Source organism: Brachyhypopomus gauderio, unplaced genomic scaffold, assembly GCF_052324685.1.
Source record: "Brachyhypopomus gauderio isolate BG-103 unplaced genomic scaffold, BGAUD_0.2 sc65, whole genome shotgun sequence".
In the NCBI taxonomy this organism is placed as follows: Eukaryota; Metazoa; Chordata; class Actinopteri; order Gymnotiformes; family Hypopomidae; genus Brachyhypopomus; species Brachyhypopomus gauderio.
In genome coordinates this window covers 331299-354016 of record NW_027506886.1, presented here as the reverse complement: position 1 = coordinate 354016, position 22718 = coordinate 331299, and the positions used below count along the sequence as shown (strand labels likewise).

The 22718-nt window shown below is 44.7% G+C and overlaps 1 long non-coding RNA gene across 9 annotated transcripts in view; it reads left to right on the top strand.

Moving 5' to 3' along the window:
• The window catches only part of LOC143490375 (uncharacterized), a 63898-nt gene that overhangs the window by 24496 nt on the left and 16684 nt on the right, over positions 1-22718 (top strand). The window contains exon 1 of one of the 9 annotated variants that reach the window (XR_013124953.1): positions 16541-16962. The exons of the other annotated variants lie outside the window; for them this stretch is intronic. This is a non-coding gene — a long non-coding RNA (uncharacterized LOC143490375). Of the gene's footprint in view, positions 1-16540; positions 16963-22718 lie in introns of those variants that run through there. 9 annotated transcript variants of the gene reach the window in all.

Genomic DNA, 22718 nt, shown 5'->3' with positions numbered 1-22718 from the left:
GGCAGCGGAGGCAACGGCTGCGGGATACGCCCGGAGGTGAAGCCGCGCTCGAGGCGCCGGACCAAAGACTTCTGTCCCGAACCTTTCCGAGAGGCACCTGTGGAGTCACCTGCTAAAAGCAGCGCATGGAAGATTAATAGCAGAGAGTAGCCTCACAGCCTTTAGCTGTGCTGTTCCAGAAATGAGCTTTGAAACGCAGCTTTTAGCCTACAGTTAGCATGCAGCTTCCACTACCACATTTAATGAGTGTAATCATAATGTATCATAATAAAGTCATTATTAGTGTAAAGAATAATCTGTAATGAACTCCTGGACTAATTCGCAAAACACGAGTTAATAACACATATCAAGTTATCCTGACTCAGAAACCTTTAGCTGTTTTGCTGGACTAATGAATTTTTATGTTGAACAAAAGAACATTCTGTTAACATTTTCCGTATTTAAAGAATGTTTTATTAGGCAGAGCGAATTATTCATTGAAAGCTCTGAATAATTAAGATGGAGGCCAACATCAATAGAGAACCTGTTATGGTGGTTAAAGCTTTTCGTCTTTGCAGAATGTTCGCATATTCCATGGTCTGTTTAAATGTCTGTATGTCTGTGCTTGGGACTACCTCAACAGTCTCGTGTAAATTGCACACACACTTTTCTTCTTTCCTCATGCTTACTTGTTACAAAGACAAACTTGTGCACGCGATTTCTTTTTTTGGTGCATTTTTGGTCATTACGTTTATTTGTTTATTGTTGACTTTTTTCCTGTTCCTGACTGTGGTCTGGTGATTAGGGTTTGTGTGTCATGACATCACAAGGTCTCCTCTTTAGTCTAATAGAGAAATCACACTTCCTGTTCTACAGTCACAAGGGAATCAAACACACACACACACACACACACACACACACACGCTCACGTATTCGCACATGGCACTTGAACAAGTTCAGTGAAATTACATCTCATTCCCTCACCTTGCTACAGCCAACAACAGCTCCAGAGTCTCATCAGCCAGATCCTCTCCCAACCACACCTGTAATTACACATCAAAACCTCTGGTCCCTTCCACACCTTATAAGATTTCATTTTGCATAAAACATTATGTAGAAATATTGTAAACAGTGATTGGGGAATCTGCTAGTCTTCGTCACTAACTGTCAATAATAAATTATACTTTATAGTAACACTTTACATGTGTGGTGAATCTAGTTTAGAATGAACTAACGTACTCTCGACAAAGGTAAATGGATCTGAACAAGAGGTAATAGTTTGCTTAGGGACCTGAACATTTATCATTTCAGGTCATAAAAGGGTGTATCTGTCATCTCTTTGCCCTGATACACTGCATAGCCAGGTGAGATCTTAACTTAAGGTACACATGCATGTACAAACTCGGAATTCTGTAACCAGCCTCCTTCTACATACACGCATTCCCCGGGATTCTGTAAACCAAATCTTCCTGTCCATTTGGAATTCAAACAAACATATACCTAAATCTCCACACTTTTAAAACTTGTAAGAGTGTTATTTTGAAACCCGAAGAGCAATTGCAAATGGAAATGCGCACACACACACACACACACACACACACACACACACACACACACACACACACACACACACACACACACCCTCTCCTCTGTACACCAGCTTCTCCAGTGCATCCATTTCAGGGATCCATTCCTTGCTGCCCATGATCACAAACTCTAATCATCGTACCTCTCTCCTCTTTCTCCTTCACTGACTTGGTATAGATGCTGACAGATGCCTTTGATTAATGATATTCTGTTTCCCTGAGCTAAACCCCTTTTCCTCTGTTCCTAAGGCAGAGCCATTAGTCATTGAGTGTAACTCGACTACACGCGTGTGCACATAGCGTGCGCACATACACACGCAGTTAGCACAGGCTCAAAGATACACACACTCCCAGAAATCTTTCTCACAGGTGGTGAATGGGTTATGCTCCTCCCGGTGTGCCATCAGTAAACTCATGACACATCATAATGCTCATTACTGTTGTGTTGGTGAAATACAAACATAAACATGCCTAATAAATGTTCATTGGGTCGTCTCACACAACATCCTTTATCATTCATGGATGCTTGTGAAAGAATGCATCAGTACTTACATAGTCTCTTACAATATGATACTGCAATGCCAGCAGATGCTATTTAAGAAAGTCTATTAAAATCTTTCTGTGTGGATTCTGATTCTTGCTGTATGCTTTTAGGAAAGCTCACTCTGCTTTTCTGACGAGGGTGGGAATATTTCACTTGGAATGAAAATGGAGCACTGTCCTTGTTTCCTTGTGCGAAAAGTTTTGGTCATGAAATTCTTCTCCACATCAGCTGGGGACAGAGTGACGTGAGGCTTTATTGGAGCGTAATTTGACGTAGCTATTTATAGATTTTTAAATTTACAATGTAATCTAATTTCTTGGAGAACGTATCGCATCTTGTTAAGATCTAATCATCTCTTTTGGAGTGGGCGACATTTCACCTCAACTGTTTTTTACTCAGGTTTAATCTCAGATGGTCATCAACCTCCGGTCTCCCCTCTGTTTAGGCTTTGTGAAATCTAACCTTGCCTTTAGGCACACCGTATGTAGAAATGCAAAAGTTTGCTGCTTTTTAAACGCAACATAATTTACGTGACAGGTCTCCATGTGAAGGACCAGAACACAGCAATCAGACCCTCCAGAAAGTCGCGATGTTGCGATTTGCAACTTCAACGCAACTTCAAGCAAACCCCGCGAATTCAGGGCGGTGTTGCAACTTCAGCCAATCACCGCAACTTTCCCGCAAATTTGACCAATTACTGATGTCGTATTGATGTGACGTTGACAAACTCCCGCCTTACTTCCGTATATACGTTCAAGAGGAGCAGACTGAAAGCAGCATGAGCGATGAAAATAACGGCAAAAAGATCGGGAAAAGCAGTATCCCAGTACACTACATGAAAGCGGGGATAAACTGTCCAGATCCGACCCGCGAATTGATTATCTATGGCCCCCTGGATGATATTTAATTACTATTAGAACCGGCCCGCAGGCCACAGCCGCCCGATGGTGTTTTGCACGCACAAACACTACATTCCCCACAATGCAACGGTAGCCCGCGAAGTCACTGCAGCGCACGCAAGTGGCGAGGGTCTGAGATAAAGTTTATAAGTTTAAACTTTAAACTGAGATAAAGTTTATTTATCTCTGATCCATATCTATGAGTTACTAGTTTGCTCTATCGATCTCGATATAATACTTAATTTGTGTCCATTTTACAGGCCGCCCGCTACCAACTTACGTTCGCTAACCCCGCCTCCCCGTCAACAATTAATGTTCGCCACCCCCTCCAGGTTCAAATCTCACTTCAAGCGATTTTGAAAAGTTGGCAACCCTGAATAAATAGGTAAATAGATCATTAAAATGGACTACTAAATAGAGGAAACCATACAACATTTACTCCCTATTGTAATGTACTCACAAAAAAGCAAAAACACACCGCAACTTCCATCGCAATTTTTTTGAAAAACACCCGCAACATCAAACATTTTAGCCCGCAACAATCACAAAAAAGGCCCGCGAAATCCTGGTGGGACTGAGCAATGGAGGAATGAGGTCCCCAAATTCGACTGTTTTGGGGGTGATTACTGAAGAAGTGACCCTGAATGGCATGAAACGAACATGACCTGCAGGAGGAGGATATTTCATTAGAACACTGTGACCCAGGAAGTGATTGTGTAAACGGGACTATGTGAAGAGTTCTTCATTGTTCTGAAAATCTAGATGCCAGTGAGCACTGTAGCACTCTTACCTCCATCTGATAAGACCTGTGTTTTGCTCCAGTCTATATTATTTTATTAGTTGAATGGCTAAACTGAGCTCAGGTGGTGCAGCAGAAGAGCATTTGCTCAGTCAACAGGAGATGATGAGTTTGACCCCTGGTGATGCCACCACCTCCTGTGCTCTCGGTGGGAGGGGTGGCACGCTCACTCTCCCCTGTCAATTACAGTGACACTAGCCAATCACAGGTGTCTCTGAGCTCATGCAGTGTCTCTGAGCTCATTACTCCGCCCCCTGATGTGCATGAGCATGATACTTGGAAAGATTCAGTGATTGGCTGCAGAGGAAGCATGTGACAGCTCTCGCCCTCACTGGTTGGCAGCTGTCAAGAAATACCTGGGAACTGATTATGACTAAAATAGGGAGAAAAGCCGGTCAAATGTCAAAACAAATGTGGCTAAACGTACAGGGATCGCATCAAATTTGCCCCATGTGTCTTAAGCCAGTTGGAGAAAGTTGTAAACAGATGGAAATTTCATCTCATTTCTATGATTATTAACTTATAGCATAGGTCAATGGCATCCTGTAACCTCCTTAACCAAACTCAAAGAGCAAATCTTCATTTTCCCCACAACATCACAACATGTTCCCATGCTCTAAGCTGCAATACATAGTTTTCCCAGACATACAGCTTAAAGAAAAATGTTTTATTGACAAGGACTTAAACCCAAAGAAAAACCAGAAAGCTCACTTTGGAGCCTTTGAAAATCAAAATAAATTACCCAAAACACAGTTCTGGCACAGGTAATAGCTGAACTGTTGGCAAAGTGTAAATGTGCCCATCCAAAGAGCTACAAATGCATTTCAGTTGCTGTGGAAAGAAAAAAAAAAAAAACAAAACAGCACTGCAACCAAGTGATTATTTGAATTAGTTGCAGTGGGTCCTATAATCAACTAATCAGCATGTGGTTAGGTGATCCCTACTTAATGTTTCTCTGTATGCCCTTAAAAACAGGGCTTAGTTGCTTAAACACTATATAGCTGTTTGGATGAGTGTTTGGTGCCCGCATTTTCAGAAAGCGAGTCTGCGCTGTAGGAAATTTCCAGCCTGTTTTGTGTCATGTTTTGAGAGCTGCGGCGGCTGTTTGATCTGCGTAGTTCTGGCCTCATCTCCACGCGGTTCCAAACCACAGGTACTGCGCAGATGGCCGCCTCGCACATGATCGAGCTTGCGTGCGCGCACTCGCGAATACGTGTGTGCGTGCGTGCGTGCCTCTCGATCGCCTGGATGACGCTCGCGTGGTGGAGCAGCAGTTGAGAGGATCGTGTTTCTGAGGACAGTCCCAGTTCTGAGAGCCGGTTCAAAGCTTTTGAGAGGGGGGAGACACCGTGGGGGAAGTTGGGGCTTTCACGCAATGAGCGTGAGACACACACGCACAAAGTTGTATAATCCAGGTTCAGAAAGTAAAAGTCCTCACCAGGATTTTGCTCAAGCTTGCTAGATTTCTAATTAGTGCAATCCAGGTAAAATTAGTGGAATCAACACAATCCAGGAAGCCTGAGCAAAATCCTGGTGAGGACTTTTACTTTCTGAACCTGGATTATACAACTCTGCACACGCATTTGACTGTCTTCACACGCCATACATCTGATTTCTCAAAAAAAAATCTAGTTTATTTATCTCAGATATACATCTATGATTCAATGAGTTACTAGTTCGCCAACCACTGGCCATCGATCGATCGCGATATAATACTTAATTTGTGTCCATTTTACACCCCACCCCACCCCCCCGTCAACAATTTACTCTCGTCACCATCCCCCAAAGATCAAATCTCACATGTAATTTCATGCAATATATATTCGTTTGCATGGTGGTCACTAGGGGTGGGAATCGTTTACTATCTCACGATTCGATTCCGATTTTGGGGGCCACAATTTAATTCATAAATCGATTTTCGATTCAAAACGATTTTCGATTTAAAAAAACGATTTGATTTATAAAAATGTCTGCTTCAGTCTTTGCAAGACAGAACGACAAATACAGAAAATTAAGTGTCTTTCACATTTAATTAACAAAATTTAAGTGCTTTGGTAAAATAAAATGGTTTTTGTTGTTACCAAAATTCTTGAGCTTCATTTTGCAAGCTCTCGGGGCTGGCTCGGATGCAGTTCCCCCAGCCGTCGCAAGGGGCACCAGAGTCAGTCCCAGACTAAACCAACGTAACCGTACGTTCTCAGCCAGTCTCTGCTTTCTCTGTGATTGCTTATCGTTTAATGGTGTCTCGCCACCTCTCTCTGTTATGCTTTCTCTTTACTTATTCGAGTATCTCATGCGTCGCTTCCTGACTCATCTCAAGTTTTCCCAATCCTGTATTTCTTCCTATCCATTTTGCCTTTATTTTTGGGAAGGGTTTTATTTTGCTGCAGCGTTTTTTGCCAGTTACTTCTGCTGGTGTCCTTGGTTTTGTTTTCGCGTTGCATTTATCTGCGCTGTTTTTTAGTTACTGTTGTTATTTTGTTTCTTCCTCATGTCTCACTACCGTTGAGTGTTATTTTTCACACGTTGTATTTTCCGCATTGGTTTTTTGTTTCTATTTATTCCGTGCCCTCACGGTTTTGGTTTCTATTCTCTTGCGCATCGAGTCTTCCATGTTGTTTTTTGTTTGTTCGTTCTGGGTCGCTGTGCACGTTTCCCTCTCGCTAATACATTTGACGAGTGTCAAACGTCTTGCTCTTGCGAGCCGGCACTTGGGTCCACCCTTCTCTATATTATTTCTCACCCTTCTCTATATTAACGCTCCCGTGCTCACCGCGTTACACAAGCCTTGCACACGAGCTACATTGTGTCCAGTTCGGTCTTCCCCAGCATTCGGTAAAAACCAAAATGAACCCATATTTTTGCCTTAAATGAAGACCGGACAGGTTGAATATCTCTTTCCTCCATGTGTTTTGAACCTTTTCCGCGCATGAGTGTGTCCCAGAACATGCTGCGTAAAGTCTCGCGTAATTTTGTAATTACGTAACGCTAGACTTCACCACGACTTAGAATCGATTTAGGGACATTTAAAATCGATTCTGAATCGTAGTAATTTTTGATATTTTGATATATGAATCGATTTTTTGGCACACCTCTAGTGGTCACCCTTATAAAACCTTTTTATTTATTTAGCTGTTTTGACAGTTCTTGGTCAGTCCACTAGAGACCTTCGTAGCAATTGTGCTTGAAAATCTAGACACAGTCAGACATGGGATCTCACCGTAGTATCATTTGCAGCATGAATGTCAATATGAATTGTCATCATGTGTGTCAATATTCGTCGAGGCGATAAAAGAAACACATGGAGCAAATGTTCCGGAAAATTGTTGAATGTTTTCAGACAACTTTATCCTGGGTCCGTTTTCAGCCATGATATATAAAGCTCTCAGAGGCGGCGTTGATGCCACTGTAAATCTGCCAATCCGTCAATCTTTTGCGAGTACTAGTGTGTACTACAATACCCAGAGGCCTCGTTAGCAGGCGAGAAAACCCGTATCCGAGCAGGTCGTCGGTCTGCCTCACCTGGGCCACCATACGCGAGCTGGGAGCACAGAAATATGTGGTTTCCAATGGTGGGGGGGCGGGAATATTGACTGGGGGCATGGAAGGCTGCCTCTTTATTTAGTTACGGGTGGAAACGCATTTAGCCGTGTCAGGCCAGGGCGGCAAGCATTGGATGCTGATCAGGCGACAGCGGCAGTGGTGCAACAATGCACAGCTGTGTCTGCATTCAAGTGTATGTGTGTGTGTGTGTGTGTGTGTGTGTGTGTGCGTCATCCCCCATGGGAGGCGTCCACACATTCTCCCGGGACATTTTGCAGTAAGAGTTCTATCATCCCTCTGGTGTTCCACATGAGTGACGTGTCAGATTCCGCTCATTCCTTCCCAAACATGTCTGATGTGAGATTTTGGGGCACGCTTACCTTACCGCACGAGCGTAATGCCTGGACATAGGTGGTGAGGTGAGTCTATATGTAGCAAATAGAGATGGCCGAGCCTCAGGCTTCCTGTTTACAAGGGACAGTTTGATGTCTCTTCTGCCTAAATGCTCTGGCTGGCGGGGGGGTCTACGGAGATGAAGTGCACTTGTGACCTTCGCTAACTGACACCACATGCTCACTACGTTAGGGCAGCTATATCAGCAGTTCCCTAGTAGCCATCGGCAATAAAGGACGTGATTAATATGATATGACAGCCGAGAATGTTGCCGGCCAATGTATTGGCCTTGTTTATTTATTATTTATTTCTAGTTAAATGGCCTTTTTATAGACTGCTTGCAGAGCGCGAGTAACTGTGGTTATGGGACTTCCTGACTAACCGAAGAGTGTGAGAGGCACTCGGAGAGGGAGTGAGGGAGAGGGAGTGGAAGAGATGGAGAGAGAGAGGGAGTGAAAGAAAGGGAGAGAGTGTTGAAGTGAGAGAGAGACTGAGAGAGAGGAAGAGAGAGGTAGTGAGGGAGAGGGAGTAAAAGAGGGAATGAGGATGAGGGAGAGAGAGTGAGAGAGGGAGAGAGAGATAGGGGTGAGGAAGTGAGGGAAAGAGAGAGAGGGGGTGAGGGAAAGAGAGAGAGGGGGGGTGAGGGAGAGAGAGAAAGGGAGTGAGGGAGAGAGAGGGCGAGGGAAAGAGAAAGAGGGGATGAGGGAAAGAGAGAGAGGGGGTGAGGGAAAGAGAGAGAGGGGGTGAGGGAAAGAGAGGGAGGGGTTGAGGGAGAGAGAGAGAGGGGTTGAGGGAGAGAGAGAGGGAGTGAGGGAGAAAGAGAGAGGGGGTGAGGGAGAGAGAGAGAGAGAGGTGAGGGAGAGAGGGGGTGAGGGAAAGAGAGAGAGGGGGTGAGGGAGAGAGAGGGAGGGGGAGAGGGTGTGAGGGGGAGAGAGAGAGAGGGTGAGGGAGAGAGAGAGGGAGTGAGAAAAGGGACCTCTGCTTCTCCATATTTTTTCATAATGGCTGAACAAACAAGGCTGCATTTTCTCCAACAGAGTTATCAGTAGTGGGAGAGATGGGACAGACTGTTTTTACTGGAGAAGACAATGGGAAAGAGGGGAGGGACGGAGGGAGGGAGGGAAGTTAGCATGCGGCTATTGTGAACACACAGTAATCTGTGTTTCATTATGCCAACATGATTTATCTCGAATCCCCACTTGGTGTGACGTATCCACCAATGACGCGCTGTGGGAACCTCACGGCGGCCAATGAGCGACACACTGTTGTAGGTCACTGCAACTTATAGAACCCCATTTCTCTGGGGATTCAAAAATATGTTTTGGACACATTTTTATTGCTATATCCCTCTGCTGGATTATTTTTGAGCAGGTCTTTCAATTTCATAGTACACATAATTGAGTTGTCAAATTCCATTTCTCATAATCCTGTGCCAAATGGGTTTTCATCTCCCTCCTTCCTGCTCTCTCTCTCTCTCTCTCTTTTATTCTTCCTCTTGTTTTATCACGCATTCTGTTTCTCTCTCCCTCTTGCTAAGGATCTTTTGCAATCTCTCACACACAAATCGAGTGCTTAGAACCAGAGGGCCGTAAGTAACATTTTGGATGGACAACAGTTATATATCAAATTAAAGCTCTTGAGATCAACCTAATGACGAAACATTCCAAGACAGATATTAAATCAAATTCTAAATAATAATAGATATTGTTTGTTAATAACCACATTATTATGGCTGAAATTTATTTGTGCTCTCCTATAAAATTTGTCAAACGTCACTTACGCCCCTCTGGTTCCAAGCTCTCCAAACATATTTGGCCACGCACTTGCTTTGAACAAATGATATCCTGCAAGGAAACGTTTCAAAATGAGGTGCCCGTAATCCTGGCAGCCCAGACGGGCCGAAGGAAATCCGAGGAGTCGGAGCTGTCATTACATCACAAGCCGCGGCAAGCCAGCGCTGCGAGACGCAGGGTTCTCGATTGTCTCGCGGAGAACCCGGCACCTTGATCGGGCTTGTTTCGTTTAGCTCAGACGTCTGTCATAACGGTACGCCTCCTTTATGATTAACCGGGCTTCTCCGGTTCACAGTTCATTCTTCATGCAAATGTACTTTAAAAATTTTCAGTGGTAATTATACAGTGTTAGAAAATGTGGAAACCGCATAATAGCATCTTTCTGGCTCTTGTGATTATGGTGATGACTGTGAACACTTTGTCAGATGTGTATGGTCTCACTTGAATTACCTGCTATGAGTTAGCTCATACTTTAACTTCACGGTCATGACTGGCGTATGGGTCTGCTCAGGATTAAAGTACATGATTTATGACGGGTTATGTCTTTGTAAAGTCATTGACTGTTTCTCAGTAAGACTGCATGATGTCAGAAACTCATAACCTTACCCCCATGACATCATCATGACAGTGTCACCATTCAGTATCGGGGTCAATAAGTGAGCGGAGTAAGCACATTGGTTTATGATTTATAATATTAGGGACGATGAGTGCAGTAGGAATATGAATTTTATGGGAGTCCAAAAATATATTTCTGCTGAACTACACTTGCGTTTGTTACATGTGTTTACACTACAGAGCATCGGTTTGGCAATGTTCTGTTGCCCATACACCCTATTTATCATGTCCACATAACTGTACTCTGTAGGGTATTGTTCTCTATAGATCAAAGTGGACAAGCAGACAAACACAACTGACAAGCATTTTTAACACCCACACCCACCTCTGTATGTGGGGATTTAAAGCCCTGATTAATGGGGTGATTATCCATTACTGCGTGCCTAAACAGCAAAAGGGGGGGGGGGGGGGGGGACAGAGGGCACGCGGGGACAGAAACTCTTCTTGTCCATGTCTGAATGTCATACTATCGTGTGAGCACGATGTCTACACTCATGTTCAGAATTCAGCTGTTCTCAGGACTATTTGTCTATTTTGGGCTTTTTACAAAGGATGCCACAGCTGACCGTGCATTAGGGCTGGGTATTGATTCAAATTCCAAGAATCGATCCGATTCCGATTCTGAAGATTAAGAATCGATTTAATCCGATTTAATCGATTCAATCCGATTCGATCCAATTCGGGGTTTCGTGTTATTAAAAATGTTCTTGACTGTGTAGTGAAGTAACATGTTAAAACTAGCATTATATCGATATTAAACAGCAAATAGTTACTGGTAGTTACTGATGGCTGGAAGACTGGTGAAAAGGGTAATCTACCTTCAAGAAAGGTAATCCAGGACAATAAACAGAGGACATCTTTGAGGTGTCTATATCTGCAACAGTGGACTCCTACTGGGACACTAACCTGTGCATTATTATTATGATTGAAATAATAAGTATTTAAGTATTAAGTGTAGCACTCCTTTACCAGATCTCAGTGGTTTTACCTACGGGGTGCAATCACCTATAAGAGCGCCCTAGGTTCACTAGGTTTATACTAAATATGAAATATATCTATTCTAGAGATCTTAATTTTACAATGGCGGTGCCTCCAATTTCTACTAAGGCTGTATTCACACTAGTCCTCTTTCTCTAAAAGAACACAAAAAAGCAAACACTTTAAAGACAGTATGGGATGCAATTGACTTGTATTTTAATATACCCAGGATTAAGAGATATGAGTAGTTAAAAATATTATAAATTATAAATATGATCTTCAAGTATAGGCTATTAATTCCTTGTATAAATTTTAGCAGAATACTGTATAATACATTCAGTGTATTATTATTCACAACATCAACAATTGACAATGTCTTACCCCAATTTTAACTCTAAATAAAATATCACTTATATTTATATTAAGCCAACTTCCTCAGGGTATAAAATAATACTCTTGACTCCCAAAACACTGATGAAATCAACACTGTAACCTTAACTGTGTAGTGGGCCCACACACACACTCTCAAACCGGCATTCAAATAGTTAAAACGGCCTGGAAGCGTCGCTAGCGTGCGTGGTGGCCCAGAAAACAAACTGCACTTGCCTCTTCACTCTCTCGAGCCAAAACAAAAAGATTGTAAAATAAAATATACCGTAGCTCACCTTAGTGGCTGAACCTCAACGGCTGAAAGATCGATCGGTCTCTATCAGTGTTTCTCTCTCTCTCTCTCTGCAGTAGCTCGTGCTCGGGCGACGGGGTTAGCCTGGGTGGCTAAGCTAGCAGTACAGTCTCCCAGTGCTGGTGGAAGTTCGTCTGGCTAACCGCTGGCTAACCGGTTGTTCTGAGTGTCAGGAGAACGGCAGAGCCTTGAACTTGGTCGGACTCTATAAAGCTTGGCTTTGCTAACCAAACGTGTCCAACGTTAGCTATCCCCACGAGGCTTAGTGCTATCCTTGGCTAAGTTAACGCGCACCTCGGTGAAGCTTACACTTATACCTTCTCGCAGTGGAACACAAATGATAACAACATTACCGTCATTTCACTCATATTACAGCTAGGGTTGCCACCTAGGCCTGACAAAAAACAAGGACACTGTCATACTGACACATGGTGGCGAGTGTAATCTGTAGACGGGGGGGGGGGGGGGGGGGGGGGGGTAGCGACCGTAAAGCGGAGGGGTTTAAAATGGACACAGCGAGAAAAAAAACAGATTTAAAGAGTGCAGAAACAGTCTGAATCGTGGTTTGAACTAACCTAGTTTTTTGCCGGGACCGAATATTAAAAAGCAGCGTATTTTCCATTCAGAGTGATATATCGGGCTGATCAACACAACTATATGACTATACTCTTGCCCCGTTGACCACGGAGACGACCCAACTCCTCTCTTTCACACGCTCCCCTTCCCGCACTCTCTCAGACCCGCCCCTTACCCAGCAGGCCCACAACGCAGAGAGATGAGTGACAAGATAAAACAAAATAAAAGCAGGAAAAATATATTTTAACAGACATTGAACATAGCATATCTGTAGGAACAATTATATGCTCCTCCAGCATGCTCCTCCAGGTGCCCCCCACTATCGAACTATGGGGGACCGAGCCTTTTGCTCAGCGGCACCGGAACTGTCTCCCAGTCCAACTTAGGTCTGCGCAGAGCCAGGACACTTTTAAAGCTCTTCTTAAGACTTATCTTTTTAAAATGCATATAGCTCTTGACATATTCTATATTTTTATTATTTTTATATACAATATTTCATGACTGATGTTTTATTTTTTGTGTTTGAGGTTTGCCCTTGTTGTGGCACTTTGAGGTTTTATAAAATGAAAAGTGCGTTACAAATAAAATCTATTATTATTATTATTATTAACTATAAGGAGAATAACTTATTTTGCAGATTACTGCTGTTAATTACTTCTCTGGGTTACATAAGTATTCACCCAAAAGCTGTTGCTACCAAATACATTTTTATTTTAAAAGTGCTCACACTTAATAAACTGAAAGTATAAAATGTAAACATTGTGTATTTTCCTTTAAAGTGCGAATATAAGAACAGAACATTTTTAACTTAAACTGTAAAAACACTGGGTAAACTCTCAGTGACAAGCACGGACTTAATTTGGGGGGGGGGGGGGGGGGGGGGGCCCACTTTTTCAAAAGCCGGTTTTGGTCCCCTGCAATTTTTACGGTTAAAACAAATATTTAAATAGCGACGAATCAAGCGCTAGGACCACGCAGAAAACAACCGCTCCGAGTTTTGCGCTGAAAATTTATTATTTTTTTAATTAAATTTTTTACTTTATTATTAGTTAGTTCTGGTGCTAACCACTGGTTATCGATCGGTTTAGGCCAGGGCTATTCAACTGGCGGCCCTTTAATGAATTTGTACCGGCCCGCGGCCCATCTCCCCATAAATAATAATAAATATTTGATAAACCGCCATAAAAATAAATAACATTTTATTTTCAACATTTTACGACACTGTGTGGCGCTTTACGGCACGTCATGTCTCTATGCGGCACAATTCTCTGTCAGTGTTACGTTCTGGTTTAGGCGGTTTACAGTTGGTTAGGTTTACATTTACAGTTAGTTAGACCGAGCGCGCCTGCGTGAATTCAGTGACGAGGCGATGGTAAAAGTTCACTGGGGGAAATGTAAAAAAAAATTTTTATTTAAAAAATCTTTGGACGTACGAATCGATTAACAGATCATCATATGCGAATCGATTCTGAATCGGAAAATCGATTTTTTAAACACAGGCCTACCGTGCATGTAGGTGTTCAGTAGAGCTACAAAGAGCAGCATCATTACTGGACGAGTGCTGTAGCATCTAAAAAACGTCTGGACGTCTGATCTCGGGCTGCTGTTCACACAGTTCCCACATATCTTCTTCACGATAAACCTAATAATAATCCATGTAACAGTTCAGATTAAGACTTCATTTGGGGCCCAAGTTGTCAGTGTGTAGAGACAAACAGTACCAGGCACAGTCCAGGGACCATGAGACGTTATTGTGTCAGGAGCGAGGGAGCTGTGAGAGAATGTTCATATTACCTGCTACCTGCCTCTCTTTTTACTGTCTTTCATTCAAAGATATGAATGTCATCACAGATGAGGGCAGTATCAGTTCATTCATGTCCATGGAGAAAGGTAAGTGCTTAAATTACATATGATGTAGTTGAAACAGTTTTATCTAAAAACTACTTTGCCTTTTAAATAGTTGACAAGGCATTACTGTTTGAATTTGATTGCACACTGATTTTGTTATCAGTAAGACATTTATAAATGAGTGTTGCATTTAAAACTGTCCCCATGTTTTTATAGGCAATCTTTTACCAATTTTGACAAATTAGTTTGGATTTGAAAACAAAACAGAAGATTGTACAGCATTGTGTTTGTATTCCAGCACAGTTTAGACCTCAGTCAGCCAAAGAACACACTGATAGATACATTTATATTTAGGACAGAAACAAAACCCAAGCAATCCAAATGTAACACCACCACAACAGTAAATCAACAACATTAATAACCTTTCCCTCTCCCTTACCCTTTCTCTCTCTCTCTCTCTCTCTCTCTCTCTCTCTCTCTCTCTCTCTCTCTCTCTCTCTCTCCCTCCTTCCCTTATTCTTCACACCCACCTGTTTGGTTTTCCTAAGGCTTGTTTTTATTTCTGTCGTGGGACAATTAGCACTCATTGTGTAGTAACCACCACTTCCTAAACCACAAACCACAACTACTCCCCCCAGACCGAGAGAGCATGAAAGGTGGCGGCCCATCCCAGCCCCCGCCCACACAACTCTTCTCCACCCGCCCGAGTACACCATCACGGTTCACTCAGACCTGTTGCAGAATATCCACACCAAATGCATTTACTGAAGGTTATGGCAGAATCAGCATGTTCCTCCTTTGGCGGAGGTGAAGCACTCTCAACATTTACAGAAGCAGTTTTGGTTACGGTTCGTGTCACTCGTTTGAATCGCAGACCTGCAAATGGCTGTAATCCGCGGTGTTAAAGAAAAAGTCTAAATGTATGTGGATGGTTGTTAGCCGTGGCTGGGAAGATCATTTCGAAGTACAGAATGGGGGTGAAGTATGCACCCTGGAAAACATACGCCTAACCATAATCACAGGAGATCACTGCAATGACGGCAACGTCTCCTTCGGTAACCTGACCGTTATGTCTGTAAGAGCCCCATGTAAGTAAAAGGGTTGTTCTTCAAACTCATTACACCCCTCCCTACCTGAAACAACACAGACACACATTCTTACACAAACTCTTATAGGACAAACCGCATTCGTTCCACTCCACCCTGAAATCCATGTGTATGGTTAAGAATCCTCTGCCGTGTTATGTAACGTCGTCTAATGGAGCATTTAGCCAAGAGGCATTATCTTGGCGGGAAACGTCCTAGCTCTGCAGTTCTGTGAGTCAGTGTCCACTCAGCCTTCGGTTCCCAGGGGCCCCTGCCTTCCCCCTCACTAATAGATATAATCAAGGAGACAATTAGACGTTCCTCACTGCCGCGGGAAACAGCAGGCGGGCATCTGTGGCATGCGAGAAATGCATGGTCCGGCAGCGCTCTGTGGTCCGAGCCAGCGCCTTGGGACACAGAACAACCCAAGCCCGTTTTTGTTGGTCTGCAATTACATTGAATAAGTGTGTGGAGCTAAAGCAGACCCAAACAAGCCTGGCAAGCGGTCCTAAAACAAGACCCGTTACCATGTGCTAAAATCTGTTTCTTTCCCAGCTACTGTAAACTACCAGCTGCGGATCAGTGGACCACCATTAAAGACTCCTGCATGGTCGAACCATAACTGTAAATTCTCCTTTCAGATGTAATATTGAAGTAGGAAGCCAAGCCGAGTCTCTGTAATCCAGTGGCAGGGCCTTCACCGGGCGATTTCTGCCCGGGCTCGGCACATTACTCCTGGGTTCGGCCTCCCGAAGGGGTGGGTTGGGAGGGGGTGAGTTGGGCCTGGAGCCCAAACTCATACCTCATCAATCCTTTCTCAGCCCAGCCGCAGGTCTGCATGATGAATTGCAGTGGTAATTTCATATGATCGCCACTTCACAAACCCGCCTGGCTATGGCCCGTCATTAATAAAGCAGCTCGACTGGGGGAAAAATGGCCAAATGATTACCATATGCTCCCCTTGTGGAAACCAGCGTCGCCTTATCAAGTGTTGTTTACCCCCTTTGACAGAGACACAAAAGCATCTTTGCTCGGGTCTCCTGTCTTGGCCACAGTGCCCGGTAGATAGAGGCGCTGACACCACACGCTCTCGGCTCAGTAGTCGGTGCTTTTAATTTGGGAGTCGTGGCTGGCCAGCTACTGCTAACAATTTATCATTTACAAGAGGCCCCAAAAGTCAATGGGCTGAACTGGTGAAGAGATAATGACTCCAGCGCCACCTTTCACGATTGATACATGTGTAACTGGATGCTGTCATTGGCCTGCGTCCACAGATCGGGGTTCAGAAACGTCGTCTTAGACTCCTTGGTCATGAAACGGAAAAGCGTTCACCCTATCACTGAATTCGCCGGTTCCAAACTGGTGCTGCTCTTTGAGTTTCCATTACCCTGTCCCCTGTCGATCCCAGCAAGACCAGCCAATCACAGACCATGTCTGTGCGCCCGCGCTATGCAACAACCATGGCACACCAATGAATAGGACCAGCTGCTGGGGTGAGAGCGTGTGGTGTCAGCACCTCTATCTGCCGGGCTCTGTGGCCAAGACAGGAGACCGGAGACTGGAAACAGGAGACTGCTGCTTTGTGTAGCAGTGCGGGCAGCAGATCGGAAAGACGCCACGCTTGACTTCACACGTCTCAGAGGTAACAGGTACTCACCCGAACGCTCTAGTGTTGTGTAGCTGTATGACAGGGTGGGTGAGAATTGGCGTATTGACTGAAACTGGAAGGAAAATGGAGTGAGATGAAAAGGAAAGAGGGCAGTCATGGCCTGGCGGTTAGGGAACTGGACTTGTGACCGGAGGGTCGTGGGTTCGATTCCCAGACAGGCCATGACTGAGGTGCCCTTGAGCAAGGCACCTAACCCCAACTGCTCCCCGGGCGCCGGGCTAGGGCTGCCCACCGCTCTGGGCACGTGTGATCCACAGTCCCTAGTAATCACTAGTGTGTGTGTGTTCTGACTGCACAGATGGGTTAAAAGCGGAGGACAAATTTCGATTGGGGTGTAAAAATCACAATTGACAAAATATGGCACATTATTGAAAAGCAGATTTCTCCTGCAACGGTCACAGCTAGCGGTGCTACGAGGCTGAGAACACTTCAGCCGATCTTGGCAATGGGGCCGGGCGCTTGACAGAAGGACTAGTGCAGTGACGGGGGCCAACAGACAGAAATATGCAGGGGCCAGGGCCCGGGAGGGTGAGGTTGGACATCACAAGAGCTCAGCATGTGGCCTGGGCCCATCCCAGTGGCACCGACTGTGGGAATAGCAGAGTGCACCGAAGCGTGGCACTTTCTTCGGTCTGAGCCGACCGCAAATCAGCACGCATGGTGTGAGAACGGCTCTAAACACAGCACAGCGTGTCCAGATCCCAGTGGGCCTGCTCGTTGGGTTTTTTTTTTTTCAAGTGGCAAATGTGGCATTTTGGCACTTTGGGTCTGATTTGATTTATGGGAAACAGGCCTTGAGTGCCGATGGCGTGTCATCTCGTGAAGACAGATTAGTCCTGGGTATCGATTTACCAAGTCGTGTTGTGCTTGGCAGTTTTCTTAACGATGGCAGGAAGGAGTGTTGTAATTGTAGTCGAGTGGTGGCGAGAATGTTTCCACCGTGGGCTCAATGGTACAGGGCAAGACCCTCCACCTCTGATGGAAACATCATTAGTGTGTTAGTGGCAGGTCAGATGTTAGAATTACAACATTCAAACTGAAATCACCAGTGGGTACATTTGCAGCTTTGACTAAGAACACAAGCACTTGACATTTAAGTGCACATCTCGAATCAGCCTGGAATACAAGCACTTTTTCCCATCGCTGTTGTTTTTAGAAATGAATCAGTGGTGATGTTCCTAGCAAAGTCAGTCATGGCACTGGTGTTTTTATGTGGTTTTGTGGCATCTGCTTTATGGTTGTATCTAACCTGGCCAGAGTTCAGCTGCAGGGGCATGGCGATGAGGCCCGAGCTCATTCCTCACACCCTTGGAGCTGATTGGACACGACATCTGTCTTGTAGCATCTTGGATTTGCCGGGGACGTAGTGGTGCGTAGGGATGGATGAGGGCGGAGGTTAGGCGCCGTGCTGTGTCGAGCGGGTGGCAATTAGCGGAGTGAGCGGGGTTCAAAGGGCCAGTTGGGGTATGTTTACCGTGGCAGCAGCCAGCTCCGCGGTCGGCCCACTCCGCCTCGGAGACTTTTGTGCGTGACGGATTGTCAGCGAGATCATGAGAGCAGACTCACGTCTTCCTCCCGCGCACCCCTCCGGCTCCGTGCTGCGGTCCCCACTTCGTTAAGCCCTGACGGTACGCTGTCAGTAAACGAGCCCTCGCGCTGCCAAGACAAACACGTTACAAAATTAGACGCTCGTACGCTGCTTTCTGGAGACTGCCGTTTTATACGAAACCCTTAAGGGCCCCCGCGTTGCATGATGTGTGTGCATTAGTCAAGCACGGATACCAAGAAATGCCATAAGGGATGAGGCCCTGTGTGGTCATGTTTGACAATGGGCACGAAATCAATACTCGGCTCACCATGCAGCTGTCGGCTCGGTGTGGAGATCTTAGAACATCGTTTGTGGCATGGTATGTCCACTGTTCGGAGGTAGAGGGAGTGCCGATTCAGCAAAAACTGCCAACGGCCACTTGAGAATTTCACTCTGGGATTACATAGTCCCTGTAATGTCTGTGTAGTTTTAAACCCAAAGAGACAATGAGGAATTTTGGCCATCATCTCTCAACAGATGGTCTAGTGAGTAGCTCGAGCTGCTGGGATGTATGTTTATGCGCATCTGTGTTTGCTACATTTTCTGTCATCGGGATCACAGGAACAGTGACAACACTGCCCACCTGTCAGAATGACGCGGGACATGACTAATCAGGATCAGGCTGTCAAACGTGTGTGTGTGTGTGTGTGTGTGTGTGTGTGTGTGTGTGTGTGTGTGTGTGTGTGTGTGTGTGTGTACACACTTATCTTGCTGATAAGTAGCCTGGAAAGAGTAAAAGAAAAAATCCAATTTTTCCGTAGGAAGAAGGCAAGTTGCCCTGTGCCTCTGTGAAAGAGGGTTAGATTGAAGTGATGGAGACTGAAATATTTATGATTGACTGGAGATAAAGATCTGGACTGGAAGAGACTAACGCTGAAGTGTTTACAAGAAAGCTGCGTTTATTTACTTTACTTACTTGATGGCCATGGTAAAACCCAGATGCATACCTAGAGCCCTCCGCGCCTCAAGTATGTCTCGTCTTGACCCTCCATCATCCAGGACACATGGGAGACAAGCATCCAGACTTTTCTCTGTCCTGGCTCCAAGGTGGTGGAATGAACTTCCCTTGTGTGTCCGAACATCGGAGTCACTTGCTGTCTTCAGACGCCGACTGAAGACCCACCTCTTTCAAGTGCACTTTGCATAATTATGCTTTGTCTATTGTACTTTATCGTCTCTTTCCTCAGGTATTGTGCATAATTGGGTTATAGGAATTGTTTACTGTCTTTTTCCTCAGGGGATGTGTATATTCAGGTATAATTGTTAGGTATCATTTGACTTTCGTCTAGTGGTTTTTCCAGCTTAGAGTACCTTGTGTTCAGGACTATCTATTCTACCTTGGAGATTCCAAGCAACTACATAGCACTTTTGTAAGTCGCTCTGGATAAGAGCGTCTGCTAAATGCCGTAAATGTAAATGTAAATTTATTTTTTAAAGAAATCAAGATACTTTCGCATTTGTCCTGCAGTGCTGCAAGCATGCACACACAGCCCCATGGAAAAGGCCAACAGGCCAGACTGATCCAGGCTAACAGAACCAGGCCGGACTGATATGGGCTAGACAGAACCAGGCCAAACTGATATGGGCTAGACAGAACCAGGCCAGACAGCATTTTCTGCTTTTTGGCTCCCGACCGGAAATGCTTCTTCCTAAAACTCGGTGGTAGTTGGTAAAGGGCTACATTTGAGCATTTTTGCTGAAGAATAAACATAGTGCTGTACGTTGTGCTTTCTTCATGTCTTAATCTGCCTTATCATTTTAGTCTAGACCTTTATTTTTAAACCTTTACACCTTACGGTATCCACATGTTCACCGTATGTTTTGACTGGTGCCCCGGTCCAGATGAAATGAAACATGCCAAATGTTAATTCAGGAGCCTGCAAATGCACTCAGAGTTGTGCTGGACCCAAACGGGTTAGAAAACAGCAGGACTAAGATGTCAAAGACCATTTCCATCAGATAAGGAAAGAAATAAAACAACACACAACAGGATGGATTGGAGATGGGAACTTGGAGACTGAATGCTGGTGTGTTCGCATTGGATGTTCGCGGGGGTGGAGGTTTTACTGACTTGTTCCTAAGCCAGCTTTCTGCTTCCTCTGAAATCAAGTGAAAGGTAAAAACAGGTGGCCAGTGCTCTGAAGCTTTACCAACATTTCCATAAAACTATATCTACCGGGTTTGACATAGCACATAGTCTGTTTGCTGTGTTCGCTGTATCCTCATCAGATTATTTGTAGGGAGTTTTGTTGGATGAGTGATACACAGTGCACCTCTGAAGATGCAAAGAGACGACTACGGAGTAGAAAAAACCCAGGCAAGAAACGATCATGTTGAGCAGGCAGTCGAGGGTGTCCTGCTCGCGCGGTGGTCTCTAAAGCTGGCTGACCTTCCTAAGAGTGTTGCAATCACTGCAGCAACATGCTACATCTAGATGTATCCTAGATGGAGCCAGAGCCACTTTTATTGGGAGATTAGCGATTCGGTTGTACAGTCGGATTATTTTCTCATATGTTGCTCAATGTCAAAGACAGCAATTTTCACATGACTGTAGGCAAGTCTGCAGTCAATGAACTGACATGGACACTTATCATGTGAATATCACCCAAAACAAGCATTTTCATTTTTCAATATGATTTATAGTGTTTTGACACAAATAATCATTTCCAGATTGCTTGACGTGTGTTCTTGGACTTGAACTGACAGAAGACATGAGTTTGGACCCAGAGGACAACTACAACAGTGTTCATTGTTCATGGTTTTTAGGCTATTGGTCATAAAGTGTCTTGTAGTGGAAAATCACTCAACCCCTTGAAATAAGCATAAACATGGTTAGACAGAAATAGACCTATTTATTTATTTATTTGATTGCTAAAACGGAGTCCCTGAACCTGTGCCTGTGAAACGGCTCTAATAAATAATTAATATGTAGAAATCACAGTATCATTGAGCTCCAAACCAGAAACCTTTTACACTATAATGTCTCTACCAGGAGTTTCATGGTATTAATTTTAACCAACCTGTGAATGTCTTCCAAATTAGTTTTTGCTTCAGTCACAGACTTGCCATGTTCATTTAGTTTTCATCTATTTCTGATATATCAGCTTGGTTTTCTATCAGTGGAAGAAAATAGACCTTGGGAAAGGTGATCCAGATAAAAGCTGATAAAACTCCTTTTGTACTTGGTCCTTTCACAGGAGAGGTGAAAGAGTTTTAAGAGTCCGTACTGAACTGTAAACTAACTCCTAAAGTTGTTTTTACTGTGGTTTCTGGGGGGATTTCAGGAGAGCCCCGCGATGATACCGTTGCATATGTAAACAGCATGGCTGGCTCTCTGAAGCTCCCCTCATGCCATACGCTCTGCTCAGATGGCATCTGTCATGCCACTGGCTGCCTCTGAAGCAGTCACTTGAGCAGGAAGATAAAACGTCAGCCTGATGCCTGCCATCTGACGTACGCCATGATGCCTCAGCCAGATTTTTCCCCTCATGCAGTATTTCGACACTGTCCGCCCTTTTTCTTCGGGACTACATAACAGCTCCATTATACTGGGCCGCTAACGCTAGGCGCCCCAGTGACATCATTTGGAAGACTTCAGCAAAGTCAGTGCATGCAGAGTTAATGCAAAAATAACAAGAATGCAATTTTGCCAAATTAAAAGCTGGTTAAAATGAAACTGGCAAATCCTCTCTCCAATAAGACAACCCTGCGGCTGGGTCTGCGTGGTGCCGGGGAAAGTTCCTGGTGTTTATATTTTTGACTAATGAAGTGTAAAGAGTGCTCTGAACGGGAGAACACGTCCTCGCTCCGTTGCTTTGTTAGAACTTGGGAAGCCCTGGCTTGGCGGTCTGCGTGACACGCCTGTGGGCATTCCATACCCGCCTTGCCCACGCCACCCACTGACACCCTGTGCGCGGTTCCTAATGGCCTGTTAAGCCAACACCCAATGGCGTCTTGTTTCTGCCCCTTCGCTCGGCTGTCTCGCATCTGTCATCGCGCACCGCGGTCGCCAGGTGGCTGCTCCCATCGCTCGTTCACACGACCTCGCCGGGCCCAGGTGCCTCGACGAGCTTCGCAACGAGCTTCGCAATGTAACACTGTGGGAGATTCGTTTACTTCACGTCTTTTATGTTTTTTGTTC